This window comes from Kogia breviceps, chromosome 1 (assembly GCF_026419965.1).
Source record: "Kogia breviceps isolate mKogBre1 chromosome 1, mKogBre1 haplotype 1, whole genome shotgun sequence".
Lineage (NCBI taxonomy): Eukaryota > Metazoa > Chordata > Mammalia > Artiodactyla > Physeteridae > Kogia > Kogia breviceps.
In genome coordinates, this window is record NC_081310.1 from 47189998 (window position 1) to 47197425 (window position 7428).

Genomic DNA, 7428 nt, shown 5'->3' on the forward strand with positions numbered 1-7428 from the left:
CGGGAACCTACTAGAACTCGTGACTACAATCAGCACCACTGCTTTCCTATGGGAAGCGAGGATAGACACCGGCATCAACTAGTTTGCAGCTAGTTGTGTCACTTTGGGTAAGTCTCCTCACGGCTCTCTAGTTGGTGGGGTTGAGCCAGGTGACATGTGGGCTCTGCCAGCTCAAGTGTTCTGTGAATCTGAGGATAGATTCAAAGGACAGATGCTGAGTCCGGCTTTCTCAAGTTTGGGGACTTGTCCTCAGTAATGACACTGAGGCCCTCAGCCTGGACGAAGCCCCCTGGCTGCACAAGCAGATGCACGTGGAAGCCGGGGGGAGCACATCACTCAAGGGCTGGATGGTAGCCTGGTGGTCAGCGAGAGCCCTTGCCGGGCAATGGGCCACAGGACAACAAAGGGTAATGACCCATTCATGGGTTAACGATGACCCTTCCATCCATGGGACATGGTGACTTAACCTGGACAGTGAGGGTACAGGGATACACCGTTAGATTTCCCTGGGACATCCCTGGCCAAGGAGATGACATGACCAGTTGTGCCAGGGTGGCTGTGTTGCTTCCCTTCTTGGGACCTCGGCACCTTCATCTGTAATATGGAGCCAACAGTGGTTGGAAAGATCCTGAGGCTCTTTCCAGCCCTGACATTCTACAAGTTCATGACCTCCTTTCTTCTAGATACCTCTAGTAGCCCAGACTAAAGTTGGTTTCTCCGTAGGATTTTTTTTTTTTTTTTTAACCTACTTTCTTACCCGGTCTTTTCATTCATCTTTATTCTCTGGTACAGGATAAATGTATGCTTTTAGCTACTTAGAAAACTCTTTTACTCCATTTTTCTTCTGAAGCATTTAAATAAATGAAATCTAGTATGTAAAGTGCTTAGCACAATGCCTGGCTCATAATAATGTATTCATGTGTGTGTGTGTGTGTGTGTGTGTGTGTGTGTGTGTGTGTGTGTGTATTCTCCTAATATAAACCTTCCTCTTTTTCCTCTAACCTAAATATCTGTGTCATTTAAAATACGTTTTATTTTTTAAAACTCAAGCCACTTAGCTTGTTCTTTGCAATAAAAAGATCACAGCATGGTGGGCCCCCGGTCACCTCAGGGTACCCAGCACTGTGTCCGATTCTGACAAAGGCAAGGCCCAGTCTTCAGATTTGACAAAGTTTCCAGGAGCACGTGCTTTCTAAAGACGCAGCATTGGCTCAGTTTCGGAGCGATGTGTGAAGTTGGGATGCTGATACAGGAAGGAATGGCTTGCCTATGAGGTCAAAGAAGCTCAAAATCTGACTTTAAGCTGTTCAGTTAATGCTTTCCAACAGTGTTATTCCAAGTGAGAAACTACAACTCCATCTCAGATGGAGCTTAAGCTTGCTTCTCTGAATCTGGCTTACCCTCAAATCTGCACACACACAAAAAAGTGATCTGGGCTCCAGTTCACCGGTGTTAACAGTGAGGAAAGCAAGATATCTTTATAGACTCTTTCTGAGGCCCTTTCCTCCCTAGATGCTGAGACACCCCCCTCCCCTCCAGCCTCACATCCAATCCTCAGAACACATTCTAAGCGGTGCAGAGCCCAGAGGAAAGATTATTGTTCTCATTTTTCGGAAGAGGAAACGTAGACTCAAGAGGCTATAAGTGGATGGTGAAGGGGAAGGAAGGGAAAGGAGACTGGCCTTGGGGAGAGTGGCAAGAGATTAGAAGTTGTGCCCTGTGAGCCGCCTGCGTGTGGCTTCCAAAAGTCTTACAGACTGACTCCTGGAAGGGGTAGGAAGACTAAGAAATAAACCAGCCTGGATACAAGCAGCCTGATCCCCTTCTTTAGAAGCCCCACAGAGAAAGCACATTGCCTTTGTATTTCTTCTCACTGTGCCAGCTTTTCTACGTATTAACAGAAGCATCTAGAAAATGTCATGGCAGGGCAGACCCAGAGCTTACACCTTGACAGCTGAAATAGGGAGGGATGGGGGGTAATAGGGTTCACTGTCTCCCATGACAAGGACCTTCTATCTCCTCCCCATCTGAATTTTGGAATCTTAACACACTCTGGCCATTTAGAGAGAGGAAGTCAAAGAAAGCAGGGTGAGGTAGGATGTGGTAGAAGATTGAACAAACAGAACTGGAAATAGCCTGAGAGGGGCTTGCTTCTTCAGGAAGGAAGAAGAGGACAAAAGCCACCAAAGAGGGAAAAACAGAACAGAGGAGAAGAGGATGGCTCTTTACTTAAGAGTGATTGATAGATAAGATGAAAAGAGAAACGGGCAGTGAATATGAAAGGCCTTACAGAAAAACAAAACAGGAAGTCAAAGTGCCATTGGGTGCTGGTGATGCCTTTCTGAAAATTGGAAAAATGTTCTTTTGGCCAGTCTGGTGCCTCCAGCAAAATTTGTTCCATATTTGTGGCACTCGAGCGAAAGTAGTGGCCGACCCTTGCTTTAAAGGGTAATAGCTTCTAAGCTGATCCAGATGGCTCCTGCAGAGGGGACTCAGAGACAGAGGCCCTGTGGCTGAGGGATTAGCAGGGGTCCCAGTGTGCCAGCCTCAGGGAGGGGAAGGAGGGGAGGAAGCAAAGAAGGATAGAAGGGTTGGAAGGTGGGAGATCAGATAAAAGGCCAGTTCGTGCAGTCTTCCTTCCTTCATTTATTCATTTACCAAGGATTTGATGAGCTTCCTCTGTATGTCAATCACTGTTCTTGGTGCCATTATCTCGCTTCATCTTCACTATAACCCTAGTATAAATATTATTTTCTCTGTTTTACAGATGAAAAAAACAGGAGCTCAGTATACATTTCTGAAGGTAGAAAAGGGAAGGTTTAAATCCTGTTCTGCCTGATTCAAAACCTTATTGCTCACAATAAAGCTTGCTATGAGGGAGCTAAAATGACTAGGATATAAAATATACTGTGAAGTGGCGATATTTATTGAACACATTTGCAAGAATCAGGTACTGTTCCAGGTTTTGGGGGGACAACACAGGCAGAGGCCCTGCCCTCCTGGAGAGTAGCAGGTAGAGTTGGGTATCGGACAATAAGCAAACAGAAAGATGGATTATAAAATGCCAGCTGGGGTTAAGGGATATGAAGCAAAGTAATGCTGGGAGGGGGCAGGGGAAGGTGGCAATACCGCTGGCCATTTGATAGGAGGCTTCTGGGAAGCCTCTCTGAGGGGTAGGCCTGTGAGCAGGGGGCGTGTAGGACCAGGCTATGCAGATGAGACAGATGCTCAACAAACAGCTGTTGAGTTTCTCCAGTGTTTTCAACACTGCTCTTGAAACTTTCATACATTATTTCATTTGATCAATACATACAGTACCATGGGGAGGGAGCTTTCATTATGCCCGCCTCTTTTTAAAATGACGGAATTGAGATGTGGAGAGTTAAGTGACTAGCAGAGACCACACACCTTATAAGTAGTTTAGCAGAAGTAGGTCTGTCTGACCCTAGGTCTAGGCTCTCATCTTCAGACCACAGAGGCCTTCGCCTCTCAGGGCAGGACATGATGAGGCCCCCAGAACCAAGTCCATAGAGTCCCATCAACATTTAGCCAAGCAGGAGCCAAGGGGCAGGTGCTAAAACTGCAAAGCATATTTACTCATAAAGCCAGGAACAACCAAAGCAAAGAGCAAGGGGTTTGGTTTTTTTTGGCTGTTTTGGGTCTTTGTTGCTGCACGCAGGCTTTCTCTAGTTGCGGTGAGCGGAGGCTACTCTTCATTGCGGTGCGCCAGCTTCTTATCGCGGTGGTTTCTCTAGTTGCGGAGCACGGGCTTCAGTAGTTGTAGTGCGTGGGCTCAGTAGTTGTGGCTTGCGGGCTCTAGAGCGCAGGCTTAGCTGTTGTGGCGCACGGGCTTAGTTGCTCAGTGGCATGTGGGATCTTCCCGGACCAGGGCTCGAACCCATGTCCCCTGCATTGGCAGGTGGATTCCTAACCACTGCGCCACCAGAGAAGTCCCAAGGGGGGATTTTTTTTAAATGTGTGTATTCAAAAATGTTTGCTAAATAATAGCTAGCATGATGGAGTGCTCACTGGACAGTAGGTGCTGTTCTAGTTCTTTCCATGAATGAGCTCACACCCTGCACATCCACCCTACGATGAAGGTACAATGATTATCCCCTACTTACACTTGAGGAAGCCAAAGAGGAAGGTGTCTTTTCCCATCTGACAGAGCACGAGTGCCAGAGCAAGTATTCAAGTCCAGGCAGGCCAGGGTGGGAACAAGCTTTCACTCTTACTCTCCACAGCCCACAGGGAAGGTAAGGGCTGGAGGGAGGGAGGTGTGAGCTGGGCCATCAGAGGTGGGAAAGTTTTGGCTGCCACAGAGTCAGACTGAGAAACAGAGGAGGGGGGGAGGATCTCAGAACAGTGGCAACGAGCCACAGTGGCCCCTGGCCCCTCCAGCCCCTTATGCTGCCACTGAGGAACCTTGGATGCAAAGCAGTAGGGGGACAGCAGTTGGAGAAGGGAGGAAGCCTAGTCTCTTGGACTAGAGCTTTCCCACAGGGGAGACGACTCAGGGAGGAAGGTGGCCAGGGGGGAAAATGGGGGACAAGTATTTGAAGTTTCTAATATTGCCAACACAAAGGAAGATGAAACGCAAGATAAGACCTTCATTTTCCTGTTCAGAGACCAAAGGAAATGACTCTTAGGGTTACAAGAACAAAATGAGAGTAAGAAGTTTGGGAGGAAGGAAATCCATACCTGGGACAGCCAGCAGTGGGGAAGAGTTGCAGGGGGTTGGGGGCTGGGAGGTGGTCGTGACCTCAGGCTGCCCCACGTGGTGCGGTCCTGGAGCAGGAAAGTCACCCACCCTGAGTCCCTGAACTTGCCCTTGTCTGTAAGGGAGGGAAGGAGGCCAGCTGTACCCCATCTAATCCTTTGCTGCACAGAAGGGAGATGTCTGCTTTGCTCTTGCTAATTTAGTGTGGGAAGCCTGGTTCACTCTCGGTGTAGGTAACGATTCTCGCCGGTTGGCAGGCAGACTGCAGGGCCAGGGGCCTAGCCACATCACTCCTTGGCTGGCATTCCATCACCCAGCGGCCCATCACCCCAGGCAGGTGGCAGCTGGCCAGGGACCCTAGACACAACAGTCGAGGCATTGGGCAGGAGGAGGGGCAGGGTTCCTGTCTCACACATGCTCAGGTCTGCAGCCTCCCAGAATCACAAGACTCTGCTCAGGGCCCTCTGAACCAGTTGTGCCCAGACAGGAGCCAAGGGACAAGGAGGTGTTTGAAGAAAATGTTCCAGGTTGGGGGTCTGGAGGCTGGTGAGGACGCAGGGGGAGGTGAGGGGAAGAGCAGATTTGTCAAGGAAGGACATGGGCCCTAGGATTTCCATTCTTACCCAGGTAGGCACTCCACTAGCAGGGCAGCAGAGCCCCGTGATGCCACAGGTCCTGGCACAGCATCTTTCCACCCGGAAAAGCACAAGTAACCACATGGGCTTCAGAATAAGCGTGTACCTAGAACACCAACAGGCCCACCCCATGCCTCCCATGTTCCACCATCTTCTACACTGACATAGCAATGGCTGCCTTATCATTTCTCTTTGTATCCCTCAAGAAAAGAACTTGGGCCTCATACCTGTCCTAGCAGGTTGACAAAAGACGTGTTTATCCTCCTCCCACCCCAATGCCCCAGAGGCATCTTCACTCATGCCCCTTTCCCACTCCAGCTCCCATGCTCCAAGAGCTTATCTGTTCTTAGGTTTCAGTTAAGTGCTCCTTACCCCAGAAGAAAGCATACTGCTAAGAGGAATTTGAATTTTCCCAGAAACCTTAGAAGATTCAAACGTTAAGCCAGCTTGACAAAGACTCAACACAAATTAGCTTAGTCAAAAGAAGAATTTACCAGTTCATCTAACTGGAAGGTTCAGGACTGGCTGGATCTAGGGGCTCATACAACATCATCTTGGCTCCCTTCCTTCTCATCTTTGGCTGTTTCCTGCTGGGTATTGGATCATTGTCTTTAATTGTGGATGGAATTCCTCTGTAAGGCAAGGGAAGATGGGCTATAGCCAACTCCAGAATGATACGCTCCCTGTTTGGCAACCCTATTAGAAAGAGAGTTCTTAATCCATTTCTAAGAAAGATTCTGATTGGCCCTGCTTGGGACATGTGCCCAGCCCTGAATCCCTCACTGTGTCTAGAGTAGGTCAAGTGTCCATGTTAGTGCCTGGGGTTGGGGATGGGCAGGTTCTCATTCTAGGGGAAAAAAAAAAAAAAAAAGAATAGTTGGGGGAGAGGTATTCAGCAGTCAAAGTATTCACTACCACTGTCCACCACAATGATAATGATATCTGCTGTGGCACCACAGTAGGAGAGAGATTTGGGTCCCTTCCCGCCCATTCCACTAACACATTGGACAGATCCTGACTCTTCCGTGGGTTGACAACTTGGTATTATCCAAGCTGCCTGACTTCTTCTCTAGTTCAGACAAGCCACCATATGCAGGGAAAAGCTCTTCTTCTAGGTTCCTTGTACCCAACAGTGCTCTAAAAACTTCTTGGGGCCACTTCCCCCTGCTCCCTTCCCAACCAGTGTCTGCCTGGAACTCCAGCCTTCCTGTCTGTGTGGCAGCCAGCTTGCTCTCCAAGACCCTTCCCAGACATCATCACCATTGTGCAATGAGCTCACCAAGACCTGGTGAGTCAGCCTGGGACTGAGCCCAAGCCTGCCCTGGCTTCAGGAGGACAGGGTCTTCTCTATCTCCTTGTGAAGGTAAGCTTTGAGCTGCATTATCCTCAAGGTCATCATTAAGATTCCTTCCTCTATTGGTCCCAACTCCTTTGCCAGCAAATCCCTTAGCCATTAGGTCAATACAATCCCGCTTCATCCAGTTGGAAGGGAATGGACAAGTCATTTCTTGCAACCACCCAGCTAATCCTTGAATGTCCCTACAGTGTCCTAAGAAGTGGCTGTCCTTCCCGAGCTGGGTCACTCTTAGGTATTCCCCGTTATCAGGAAATTCTGAGTACTGACAACTTCTGCTCTCTTCTCTTCCTCTTCTCCATGGGCTCTGGGAGCAACATCTAGCTGCAGACCCTCACTTTAGAGGCCTGGGAGTCCCCAAGGCAGCTTTTTCATGATAGTCTGAATATTTGATTCTGTGAGCTCCCAGCCATGGCAGGGTGCCCCCTAGTCCACACATAATCAGAGTCTGTGGTGTAGGAGTGGGGACAGGGCTCCATGGGAGTCAGTGGGACACTGAACCTATACTCTTGTCCTCCTTCTTCCGGTGCTGAGATAATCTGACCAGGCTGAGCTGCTTCATTGCTTTAGGGGAGCCAGTTATCTCCAGGGCTGCTGTGTCTAACACTCCTGGGCCCCCTATGTACCGAATGTGGCCGTGAATGGTCTGTTTTAATTAGATGGGAAGGTGCATAGCTCACAGCAGGGTTCTTCTGGAGGGTAGAGTCATGTTAAGATTT